Source organism: Bufo gargarizans, chromosome 1 (assembly GCF_014858855.1).
Source record: "Bufo gargarizans isolate SCDJY-AF-19 chromosome 1, ASM1485885v1, whole genome shotgun sequence".
Classification (NCBI taxonomy): Eukaryota; Metazoa; Chordata; class Amphibia; order Anura; family Bufonidae; genus Bufo; species Bufo gargarizans.
The window spans coordinates 728386786-728400595 of NC_058080.1; positions in this window are offsets into that span (position 1 = coordinate 728386786).

Here is a 13810-nt window from a genome sequence, read left to right on the forward strand (position 1 = left end):
GCATAGAGACGGACGCAGTGTTGAGCGAAGCGAGCTTCAGATGCTTTATCCTAAGTTTCCTCGTTCAAAACGTCGGTGTAATACTGTACAGTGATTTGTCTCCGTACAGTATTAGAATGTATGGGCTCCGAGGAGCCAAAGTAAGTTATTCACGAAGTTGCGAGAGACTTTATTGAATAACTCAGGTAGTTGATTTTTAAAGTTGAAAAACACTTTAAAACTAGAAACTGAACTCTGTTTCGGTCCCGTCTAGTATCTCTGCACCGAAGCAGAGTTTAGTTTCAAGTTTTAAAGTGTTTTTCCACTTTAAAAATCAACTACCTGAGTTATTCAATAAAGTCTCTCGCAACTTCGTGAATAACTTACTTTGGCTCCTCGGAGCCCATACATTCTAATACTGTACGGAGACTAATCACTGTACAGTATTTCTCCTAAGTTTAGAACTAAGCGACTTCGGATGAAGCCTCCAACGCTCACTGCCCTCGACACCAACAATGGCCTAACGGACGCGCACATTACACCGCCCTGCGGATCATTGAGGAGCAGCGTTTACTGCTACAAGGGGACTCCCTGTACAATGTTTTAACCCCTTCCTGACCACCCAAGGTAAATATACCTTGGTGGGTGGTTATTTAAATATGGCGGCTGATCGCGAGCACCATAGCTGCTGTGTGCTGTTTTAACCCCTTAAGGACCCATGACGTACATGTTCGTCATATTTTGACGGGACTTAAAGAACCATGACATACATGTACTTCATGAGGTCTGTGGGTCTCTGGGGGAAGATCGGGGTGGAATCGCTGCACCATGGCTGCTCTTACTAGCAGGCCAGGCCATGCCAGGAAAGAGCAGCATGGTGCCGATCCACCCCCTTCCAGCTCCAAGCACTGCAATTGGCTGATCAATGTGTTGGTCACATCGCAGCCCAGGAAGCTGTCAGCAGTTGTGGAGAGGGTCGGGTGGAGGTCAGGGGACGGTGGATGTTGCTTAACTGGTCAGCACCGGTCACATCCTAGGTGAGGCAGGGGACACCAGTTTTTGGGTCCCCTGCCAGCGCTGCGATTGGTTGGAACAATGCTCCAGCCAATGGCAGCACTATAGCTGCACAGGAAGAGGCTGAACTTCCCTGCAAGCAGCCATTCTAGCTGATTACTGCATGCAGAGGATCTGTTCTGCTGGGACTTGTGCTGTACCACCACTACAAATTTAACCCTTTTGCTGCTGAAAATAACAACAACATCTGGAATAGCTGCACAGATTTTTTGTCATTTGTAGCTGTTCCAGATCCCTTGTCCCTTTCCACCCCCCTCCCATCCTTTTTTTACGGACACAAATTGGTCCGTGCACTATTTTTGCTGTGACCTCCAAGTGCTTTTCAGTGCGTACCTGCCTGAATAGCACCTGTGGATTATTTGTGCTGATTTCAATTTCAGTTAGTGTCAGTTTAGATTTTTGCACGAACACACCATCTGCGTAAGTGCAATTTGTGTCCATTACTGATCGCTCAGTTTGTGCAAAAAATTTTATATTCGCAGAAAACTGTTTTTTTTACAACTTTTTTCTAAATTTAATAAAAAATTTATTAAAAGCCCCTTCATGTGTGAAAACACTACATACACATCCCTCACACTAAATAAAGGTTTACACGTTTCACACCCCCCAAAAAAAAAAAGGTCCCAATGACTATGCTCAGCTGAAGAGGCATACGCCATGCTAGCCTCCGATACCGAGTCTGCAGTGAGGGAGAAGAGGATGCCACTTGCCTCTACTTCTCTACCTCCTGATCATCATCATCATCTGCTGATGAGGGACCCTCTAGAAGGTGCCCCAGGGTAGCAGCTGATGGAGCCCACATGGACCCCACCCCCTGAGAATTATCAGCCCCAAATTCCTGAGTTTGTGGGCCACTCAGGAATTCTGGTAGATTGTGCGGGCTTCACTGAGCTAGATTTTTTCAAAATCTTCTTCTCTGAATATTTTGTAAATCTAATGGTGGCCCAAACCAATTTGTACGCCCAACAAGTCATTACTCAGAACCCTAGTTCGCCATATGCTAGACCCCTAGGTTGGACCACAGTAAATGCAGCAGAGATGAAGAAGTTTTGGGGACTCGTGCTGCATAAGGGCGATATTGCAATATTGGAGTTCGGACATTTTCTACCAGACTCCAATTTACAGTCAGACCATGACCTGGGAGCGATTTGAATGGCAGCTAAAATCCATGTCTGCCAATTCAGGCCTGCAAAAAAACATATTTTGCACTTTGCCTCTAGAGGCCTGCTGTGCGCCAATACAGCAGGCTACGAGCACATATGGGGTGTTCGCAAAATGGGGAACATATACTGGTTGTTTTTACACATTTATTCATTTTATTGTTTTATTTACCTATGGGGTTAGGCCATGTGATATTTTTATAGAGCAGGTAGTTACAAATGCAGCGATACCTAATATGTATACTTTAAAAATAAATAAGTAAATAAAATTTATTGCACTGGCCGGAATCAGTCTGTACCATCCTGGGGGCCGACTGCCTCTCCAATCTGCATGACAGCCAGCACAAGCACGTGAAGAAGGTCATCGTACAAGCCTTCTCCAGGGAAGCCCTGGAGAGCTATGTACCCGTCATGTTTGAAGAGATGTGTATATATATATATATATATATATGATGTGTGTGTGTGTGTGTATGTGTATATATATATATATATATATGGCTACTTTCACACTAGCGTTCTAGCAGATCCGTTCTGAACGGATCCGCTCATATTAATGCAGACGGCGGCTCCGTTCAGAACGGATCCGTCTGCATTATAACTTAGAACATTTTTCTAAGTGTGAAAGTAGCCTGAGCGGATCCGTTCAGACTTTACATTGAAAGTCAATGGGGGACGGATCCGCTTGAAGATTGAGCCATATGGTGTCATCTTCAAACGGATCCGTCCCCATTGACTTACATTGTAAGTCGGAACGGATCCGCTCGCCTCCGCACGGCCAGGTGGACACCCGAACGCTGCTTGCAGCATTCAGGTGTCCGCTCACTGAGCGGAGCGGAGGCTGAGCGCTGGCAGGCGGATGCATTCTCAGTGGATCCGCCTCCACTGAGAATGCATTAGGGCCAGACGGCTGCGTTCAGGGCCGCTCGTGAGCCCCTTCAAACGGAGCTCACGAGCGGACACCTGAACGCAGGTGTGAAAGGAGCCTAAAAATGTGTGTGTGTGTATATATATATATATATAAATGTGTGTGTGTGTAAACATGTGTATATAGAAATGTGTGTATGTGTATGTATATATATATATATACATACACACACACACACACACAGACCTATAAGGAATCATCACGTCTGTAACTACAAGCTGTATAGAAATATAACATAACCAACCGTCTCAGGTAAACGGCAAGAAAAAAAAGGAGATATATATATATATAATAAAAAATTAAAACATTTTTGTCACCTAACATAACGAAAAGTGTAATGCCAAGAGATCAAAAAGTAATATGTACTCCAAAATAGTACCAATAAAACCACTCATCCTGCAAAAAATGGGCCCCTACATAAGACAATCGCCCAAAAAATAAAAAGTCTTTCAGAAAAAGGATACACTAAAATAAGATTTTTTTAAAAAATGCTTTCATTGTGTAAAACAGATTTTTTTAAAGGGATAATGTGACCTGGATTTTTACTATAGAGCTGCGGACATGTGCTGCTAGATAGCCGCTATAGTGCTTATATTTAGGTAAAAAATATGTAAATGAGGCAAGTAAGGAGCCCAAAGGCTGTTACTAACGTTTCAGGAACCCAGCCAAACCCTCCGAATCTCCTCCTTGCTCCCGGAGGTCACCAAGTTAGAACACCGTAATCTTGCGCATGCGCGAGTACGCCGCATGTCAGTGCCGGCATAGTGTTCCTTCCCTGTGCTGGCATCAGCCTCAGGGAATGAACTGCGCATGCGTTAGCTACGAGATTACAGCGTTCTAACTTAGTGACGTCCGGTAGCAAGAAGGAGATTGGAAGGATGCAGGTGGTGCTGTAATCTCGCAGCTAGCGCATGTGCAGTTAGTTCCCTGAGACTGATGTCCACAGCTGTATAGGCAAAATCCAGGTGACAGAATCCCTTTTAAAAAAACTATACATATTGGGTATCGCTGCATTTGTAACTACCTGCTCTACAAAAATATCACATGGTCTAACCCCTCAGGTGAATGCAGTAAAACAATAAAATAAAAACTGTGTCAAAACAACCGTGAAATAGATGGTTTTTTACGAGTTTGGTAAAAAAAAAAAAATTATGATCGAATAAAACTTTTAAAAAAGTTATAATAATGGGACTCAACTGTGTATAATATTTATATATTCTAGACATCCCAAAGGCTACTTTCACACTTGCGGCAGAGGATTCCGGCAGGCAGTTCCGGCGATGGAACTGCCTCCCGGATCTGTCAAAACGCATGCAGACTGTTGGCATTTGTCAGATGGATCAGGATCCTAATCAGAGCATGCGCAGACCCAAATGCCGGATCCGTCGTTGCGGTAATTTTAATGCCGCATCCGGCACTAATGCAAGTCGGATCCTGCATTCCTGCATGTCTTCCAGAATTTAGGACAGAGATAATACCGCAGCATGCTGCAGTATTCTCTCCATTCTGATTAGTCAAAATGACTGAACTGAAGACATCTTGATGCATCCTGTACGGATTGCTCTCCCTTCAGAATGCATGGGGATGTGACTGATCTGTTTTTTTCCAGCATAGAGCCCTGACGATGGAACTCAATGCCGGAAAAGAATAACGTTAGTGTGAAAGTAGCCTAACTTTTTGTATATATATTTAGTTTATATTTCCTTCTTTGACAGGATTCAGTGCTGCTGGAGGGGAAGTAGGAGCGCTTCTGTTTGTATTTAGCTCAGCCTGTCACAGTTGACCCTACATAGGTGATAATTTAGTAATATGGAACTGCTAATGTGGTATTCATCTAGAAAATTTGTATGATTCTCATCATTATGCTGACTTGTCTGTGATGAAATGACATCTGAGGTGCTGTTGTAATTATGGTATCACAGTTGGCCAGGGATGTCATGTGACCACTCCTCTGAAGATGCTTGCTGTGATGCATGCTGGGATTTTTGCTTTCACTTTGCTGTAGCTCCACCCACACAGCCTGTCATCTATGGGAGCACACTATGCTGAACACATTAGAAAAATTATACATACACAGTATATCTATCATTATACTAATATCTCTTGACTTTAGTTATTATCTGGGGCCATTTTATTTTTTTTATGCATAAGGTGGCCAACCCCTTTAAGTATATATCGTGGAGGAGGGGCCGGCCTCTGTGGGGAATTGCACCCAGTTTACAACGTCTGACTGTGCTGCTGCACTATTTGTGAATTTTATATATATATATATATATATATATAATTTATATCTATCTATCTATCTGATTTCCGCACGGCCGCAATTGCATCTCTCCGTCGCACAGATGAAAACATCCGGCGACGGGAGGGCTGGATCTACAGCCAGTAGTAGGCTGCGACGGGAACGAGCTTACTTAGCATTGCCGGTGACGCTAGGGAGGTTTATTCCCATTGTGGCCTGCTATTGGCTGCAAAACACACACCCTCGCCGGATCTGGGTGACGGGGAGATGCAGTGGTAGCTGTGGCGGTATCAGAAGCGACGGGGGAGCAAGGTAAGTACAATCTGTGTGAGGGGCCCGGGTGTTTGGGGTGCATTATAGAGGTTGGATAACCCCTTTAATTCCTCAGTACTAACAATAAAATATGCAGCAAAAGAAAGAATAGGCACATAATTAATTAAAATATAAGTAATGGGATGTGCCTAGTGCATAGTACGGTGCTCATCATGTATCATAAATCAATAAATAACATAGCGGTAAAAAGAAATATATAACTGCTTAATCTGTAATTCAGATCAATAACTATGACATAACAGAGAGAATAAACAAGCCTCACTGCAATATGGGCTCAGCAGGGGGAAGTAGAACAGAGCGACGTCTATGTCACGGATAGCGCAGGCAGTGCCCGCTCATTTTGCCCAAATCCTCATTGGACAGTGTGGGTTAGCTGTGTCTGCGCCTCCCCAATCAATCAGCAACTCACTTACCTGTAACAATGTGGTTGCTAGGATAGGTTATCAGGATAAAAAAGTCAGAAAACCCTTTTAAGATGTCATACATGCGTTATTTTTAGGTCCATTTATAGGTAAAGTCTTACAGAAGGTAGAAATACTGAGATCTTCTGAAAACCAGACCAGCTATCACATAGCAGAAGTAAGGTCAATATGTTGACAATATCTAAACATATCCTTTATCCACAGGTTACGTATTTCACCAGTCAGCACCCAACCACTGAATTCACCACTGATCATGGGAACAGGCGTCTTTTGGACCCCAAATGAATGGGGGGTAATCAAGCATGCATGCTGCTGCTTCATTTATTTCTGTGAGGCTGATGGAGATGGCCCAAAGTCTTCAAAGGGATGCTCTTCATTTGCAGGTCATCGCTGTTGGCACGAGAAGACCACAGAGTGGCCCAATGACAGAGTCTGGAGGAGGCAGTAGCATCAGGAGGAGGCCACAGAGTGTCACATTGAAAGTGTGGAGGTGGCAGTAGCAGCATCAGGAGGAGGCCACAGGGTGGCACAATGAAAGTGTGGAGGTGGCGGCAGCTTCAGGAGGCAACAGAGTGGCAGAATGACAAAGTGTGGAGGTGGTGGCATCAGGAGGAGGCCGCAGGGTGGCAGCAGCAGCATCAGGAGGCCACAGAGTGGCACCATGACAGAGCGTGGAGGTGGCGGCAGCAGCAGCATCAGGAGAAGGCCACAGGATGGCACAATGATAGTGTGGAGGTGGCAGCAGCAGCATCAGGAGGCCACAGAGTGGCACAATGACAGAGTGTGGAGGTGGCAGCAGCATCCGGAGGAGGCCACAGGGTGGAACAATGACAGTGTGGAGGTGGCAGCAGCATCCGGAGGCCAAAGAGTGGCAAGGTGACATAGTGTGGAGGTGGCAGCAGCATCAGGAGAGCCCAGAGTGGCAAGATGACATAGTGTGGAGGTGGCAGCAACATCAGGAGACCACAGAGTGGCAAGGTGACATAGTGTGGAGGTGACAGCAGCATCAGGAGACCACAGAATGACCCCGTGACAGAGTGGGGAGGTGGGTTAAAATACCAGTACCAGCTGAAGATGGTGGGTGAAAGAAGGAGCACTTGGAATCAGATGTGTGGCATCCGGCAGGTGGCAGCATCAGAATAGTCAATCCTGAAAATCCTGGCTGATCCACACCTGATTCATCTTGACAAAGGTCAGTCTCTCCACATTTTGGGTCGACAGGCAAGTTTTTTCTGTGGTAACTATGGCCCCCGCCGCACTAAATGCCCGCTCTGATGCCACACTACTGGCCAGGCAGAACAGCTTTTCCAAGGCAAACTCTGCTAGATGCGGCCACAAATCCAGTTTGGCTGCCCATTAGTCCAGCGGATCTTCAATGTGGGGTGTCAGGGTGCTGTCCAAGTATGCCACCACCTTCTGGTTCAGGTCCTGCTCCAGATCTAGCTGCTGCTGGTGAGTAGTTTCTTCACTTGGCGGGTGAAGAAAGCTGCTCATCAGCGACTCTAGACTCAAGTTGCTGATGATGGAGCTGGAACTGCTCTACCCCCCCACCCTGCCACAGCAGCCATGGCAGAGGAACGTGTTCCCCTAGTCGGACCTACGAGAGGATGGACGATGGTGCAGATAGGCAGCGGCCAACTGACTACATAGGATGTCTCTAAAGTAGTTCAGTTTTGCCTCCCTCTCAGTGGGTGCAATAAAGGCCCCCATTTTGGACCGGTAGCAAGGGTCCAACAAGGTGGAGAGCCAGAAGTCATCCCTCTGCCGAATGGTGACAATTCGATTGTCACTACACAAGCAAGTGAGCATGCATTGGGACAATTGTGCAAGTGACTCAGAGGGACTCCCTGCCTCCATCTCCACTGCATACTGCCAAAGTGTGTTCGGGTCCTCTGCCTCATCTTCCTTTATCGCCCTGTAGCTCCTCTGGCTGCTCCTGCTCCTCCTCTCCTGTCGCCCGTGTAGAAAAAATACCCATTTCGCTACACATTGCTTGTGCTCCAATGTCCTCCTTCTGTAGTGTCCCACTAGGTAAAGGTGGGCACTGCACAGGTTAATGTGTTGCATTGCATTAAATGTCATGTGCATGTTTTTCCCTGTATTATCTGGGTCTCAGGCCTGTCAGGGTGTAGTTTAGCCTCCCAGACGTTAGAGGGAGCTGGAGAGCCCTAGTTACATATAGGAAGGCCCAGACAGGGAAGTGTTAGTTCATTCCAGGGGACTAGAGGAGTCACCTCGTCCACCTGAAGCTCCTGAGGCTAGGATTAGCTCAGTAGAGATACCCCAGTTGCAGGAACCAACCTCCTGGGAGAAACCTACAGTTATCCACCTGATAGGAGGAGGCGACCCAGGGTAAGCAAAGTGACCCTGAAGGGCAGAGAACCTTGAGACAGCATAGCAAGCAGTATAATACCTGAGGAAGGAAGTAACCAAGGATTTAAGCCACCCATTTAGGCATCCGGGCCTTGGGAGATATAAAGCCAGAGTAGGAGTTCTAGAAGGGACACTGTACATTGATTCTGAGAAAGGTACAACCTGCTGCCTAGTGCTTGTAAAGTTTACCCTCAGCGTATCTTGCATGACTATTGCCTGCCATATTGTGAATAAGCCCCTTTGTGGAACTGTAATATCAAGACTGTGCTACACCTGCTGTACAAAGTTGGATTGTCCAGTAAAGTTGCGTTTTGGTTCACTATATACTTGTGTACCTTCTTCATTCCAACCACCAACCGGCGTGCCACCGTCCAAAGGCACTGGCGTCACGAATACCACAGGGACCTTGCTCCGGGCACATAAAATACCTGTAACATCCAGGGCACCTCATCCACCATCAGGCCTGGTCCCTATCTACAGAGCGTGCCCCAGAGGAACTGTGTCTACCTCTCCTTCACTGCCACGCGCCTGCCCAGGGTTCTGCAAATATAGTGAGTACCCTCGATTGCCCATAACTGTGACCTCACTTCGTCATACCCTGCAGGTCTGGCGTGTTGCATAAATTGGCGTCACAAACAGGATCCGAATATTCCTGCGCCATAGCGGATTTAAAAACTGTGTGCTGAAAGTTGTCTTAAAGTGACATGCCCCAATTGTTTTATTGAACATTGCTGGGCCAAAGTGAACTGTAATAATTGCGGTGTGAAGATTGTGCTATATGGACTGTTTTCTGCTTATTTAAGTCACCGCTTGCTGTCAGTGAATAGACAGCCATATTGCCTATTTAACCTGATTGGATTACAAGTGCGCCTCGTGGAGCTGTTTGGCGCGAAAAAGAGGACTTTGGCGCGAAAAGAATCAGGCGGAGCCATCGCCCAGCCAACCAGGAAGAAGAACCCCGCCTACCTGAGTCCCGGAGCTACGAGAGGCCGCGCCCACCTGCTGACGCGGTACGCAGGACGTTCCGACACCCGGAGCTGCGCATCTCGCGAGACTTGGAGCGAGCACCACCGGAGTAAGTACCGACTTCAAAAACTTTTGCCGGCTTCTCCGCTACGTTTAAAGGGCCATACCCACATAGCAACGCCATGTCCGCAGCTGAGGAAATCGGACAGGAAGCCCCAGTCATGCCTGCCGAAGCATCCGCAGCCGACTCTAGGGCCGCTGCCGCCGCGGCACCGCCCAGCCTGATGCCGCTAACCATGCCGTACTATTTCGGGGCCCCCTGGTTCCCACGTTATTCAGGGGAAGCCCACAAGTTAAAAGACTTTAGGGAACAGATACTGGCTTTGTTCCGGCTTTATCCCATCAATGCTGAGCAGCAAATGGAGATCCTCTTAGCTCAGTTAGAAGGGGCCGCCCGCAGGGAAGTAATGTCATGGCCCCATTCTGAGAAAAATAGCCTGGAACAGATCTTTGAACGGTTGGGCACCACATTTGAAGCCAGAACGGTGTCAGAAGTTAAAATGCGCTTCTTCAGCAGAAAGCAGCAGCCTGGAGAGTCGCTCCGTGATTTTGCCCTGTCCTTACAGGAGACGCTGAGAGCTGTAGTCCAAGTGGATCCTAAAGAAGCTGAGGACCAGGACCGGACTCTTAGAGAGCAATTCATTGCAGGCATAAGTACTGAACATTTAAAGGGCCAGCTACGGATGTAGTGGCAGCATTAATGGAGCAGGTGAACCATCTTACTCTAAGCTTAGAGAAGGTGTGCAAGAAAATAGAGGAGTGGGAGAGACCATTGTTACTAGAAGATGAAGGTCCTTTTCCTCCAAGACTCCCACCTGCATATGGAGATGTATATCCAAAAGAGCCTGATGGGCGACCGAAGTACCGGCCCAGAAGCAGGAAGCAGCCTGTCTGCCACCACTGCAAGAAATATGGACATACTGAATCAATGTGCTGGCAGTTACAACGGGCAACCCCTGAGGCAGAGGACCGCCCCTCGGGAGGTAGAACAGTAGGTCCAAAGGATCCAAGCTGGATGCCTAAGTATGTAGGATCCCGTCCGAAAATTAATATATGTATCAACGGGATACCCTTTGAAGCCCTGTTGGACACTGGGTCACAGGTCACCACCATTCAACGGCCTGCCTTTGACAAGTTCTGGGATCCAAGTCTCCTCACCCAGCCACCAGAGTCCTGGCTAGATATCATCGCTAGCAACGGTAAGCCAGTGAAAGTGCATGGGTATTGGGAACCTACTCTTCAGGTGGGAGAAGCCACCCTGCCACAGCAAGGCGTGATCGTGGTACAAGCCGGAGATAAAGGAGGACACCCTGTGATCTTAGGGACTAATGTTCTTAAAAATTGTTACTCCGAAGTGCTTGAAGCATTGAACCAAACCATATCATCCGCCTCACCTGCTTCCAGAAGAGTTATTCAGAAAACTATTAGCGTGCTGTGCGCTCAACAAAGGTTCGCCAACAAGAAAGGAGAAATTTGCACTGTCCGGATCCGGGATAACCGGCCGGTGATTTTGCCTCCAAATTCCCAGATCATACTGTGGTGCCGTGCTGTATTAGGGATCCAGGGCCAGGACTATCAAGCCCTAGTGGAACCTATTCCTATTAAGGATCATCCTTTCGTACGGACAGCCAAGAGCATGGTGACCGTGTCTCAAAGTAAAGTGCCTGTTCGTTTAATTAACTTTGGTGATCATCCCGTTACTCTCCTTAAGCATTGCCCCGTTGCTCAGCTTTTCCAAGTGTCTTTCCAGGATGTGATCCGTCTGCCTGCCACGGAGGCGTTCCAGACCGCGCAGAACAGCAGCACCCCTACGGCATCCTGGTGGGAAGAACTACATGTGGGGAACGAATCCACCCCAAAGGAGCAAATAGAGGGGGTCCTGAAGCTGGTGAAGGAGCACCACCAGGCTTTCAGCAAACACTCCACAGACTATGGAGAGGTCAGTGTGATCAAACATACCATACCCACTGGCTCTCACCCTCCTATTAAGGAGAGGCACAGACCCATACCACCTACTACCTATCAGTCTGTGAAAGAGATGATACAAGAGATGAAAGACTCTAATATAATCCGGGACAGCCATAGTCCCTGGGCTGCGCCCCTAGTACTTGTTCGAAAAAAAGATGGCGGCATAAGGTTCTGCGTGGATTACAGGAAAATTAATCAAATCACCCACAAAGATGCATATCCATTGCCACGCATTGAGGAGTCCTTGACTGCCCTGGGGTCATCAGCCTATTTCTCCACCTTGGACTTAACCAGTTGGTACTGGCAGGTACCCATGGCCCCAGAAGATTGAGAAAAGACTGCTTTCACTACACCTATGGGCCTGTTTGAATTTAATTATATGCCATTTGGACTGTGTAATGCTCCAGGAAGGTTCCAGAGGCTGATGGAACGTTGTTTAGGCCATAGGAATTTTGAGACGGTGCTATTATACCTGGATGACGTCATTATATACTCCAAGACGTATGAGGACCATCTAAAGCACCTGGGTGAGGTGTTTCAAGTTCTTTCTAAATATGGCCTCAAAATCAAGCCATCCAAGTGCCACCTGCTGAAACCAGCCGTCAGATATCTCGGGCACATTGTCAGTGCCGAAGGAGTACAGCCTGACCCTGACAAACTTGCTGCTGTCCGTAACTGGCCTACTCCTACGACCGTGAAAGAGGTGAGAAGCTTTCTCAGTTTTGCAGGGTACTATAGGCGATTCATCCCGCATTTCGCACAAATTGCGGATCCCATCCAGGAACTCTTGAGGGGGCATCCAAAAAAGAGCCCAAAGACTCCTATTCCTGTTGAATGGAATGAAGAGCGGGAGATTGCCTTCCAACTCCTAAAGAAGAAGTTGACTGAACCCCCTGTTCTGGGTTACCCAGATTATCAGAAGCCATTCCACCTCTACACCGATGCCAGTAAAAGAGGCCTGGGGGCCGTGTTGGCTCAAGTGCAAGATAACAAAGAAAGGGTGATTGCCTACGCCAGCCGATCCCTGAAGGGAGCTGAGAAGAACGACCAGAATTACAGTTCTTTCAAGCTGGAGTTCCTTGCCTTAGTGTGGGCTGTGACTGAAAAGTTTAAGGACTATCTCGCTGCCACACCGTTTGTTGCCTTCACAGATAATAATCCCCTGGAGCATCTGAATACAGCCAAATTAGGGGCACTGGAGCAAAGATGGGCCTCCCGCCTGGCCAACTATGATTTTACTGTGAAGTACCGGGCAGGCCGCTCCAATGAGAACGCTGATGCTCTGTCACGACTCCCCACTACAGAAGCCCCAGATGAACCGAAAGATGCCTGGGAAAAGGTGGAGATGCCAGCGTTCTATAATAAATTTACCCAGCAGGATAATATACGTACTGAAGATTCCCCTGCTGCTGATCCTTCCTCATCAGATGGTCCTGAGTCCAGAGGCGATCAAGAAAGATGGATTAAGCTCCAGTCCGAAAGTAGAGTCCTCGGTGAACTGCTCGACTTCCTTACTAGTGGAAAAGTCCCTGAGAGGATCCGCAGGAAGAGTGCAGACCCAGAGCTAGTGAGACTGTGGAGACATCGCCATCAACTATTCCTTCAAAAGGGCCTGTTGCTCAGAAGGAGTCTGGATCCAGTGTCCTATGATAGAGTGTATCAAATTCTCCTGCCACGTCGGGATGCCAGCCTGGTGCTGGATATGTACCACAACCAGTCCGGACACTTCGGTGTGCAAAAGACTGAGGCCACCATTCGCAGAAGATTCTATTGGATCGGGATGAGAGAAGATATCGAGAAATGGTGCCGAGAATGCACCGCCTGTGCTGTGGGGCGAACTGAACGCCATGACCAGAGGGCGCCTCTCCATCCCATCGTAAGTAAGGCTCCTTTAGAACTTGTTGCCATTGATCATGTAAAGTTAGAGCCGAGTCGCTCAGGGTATACATATGCCATGACTATAATTGATCACTTCACTAAGTTTGTCGTAGCAGTGCCTGTGAAAGACCTGACAGCAAAGACCACAGCGGAGGCGTTCTGGAAGCATTTCCTGCTGCCCTACGGTTGCCCAGAAAGGATCCTCACCGATCAAGGGTCCGCATTTGAGTCACAGCTGTTCCATGAGATGTGCCTGCTACACAACTGCCAGAAGGTCCGGACCACTGCCTATCATCCGCAAGGTAACGGACTCTGTGAGAAAATGAATAAGACTCTCATTGAAATGCTGAGAGCAGTACCCCCTGAGACGAGGGGAGCTTGGCCTACTTTGTTGCCGCAGCTTATGTACACTTACAACAACACCATCCAC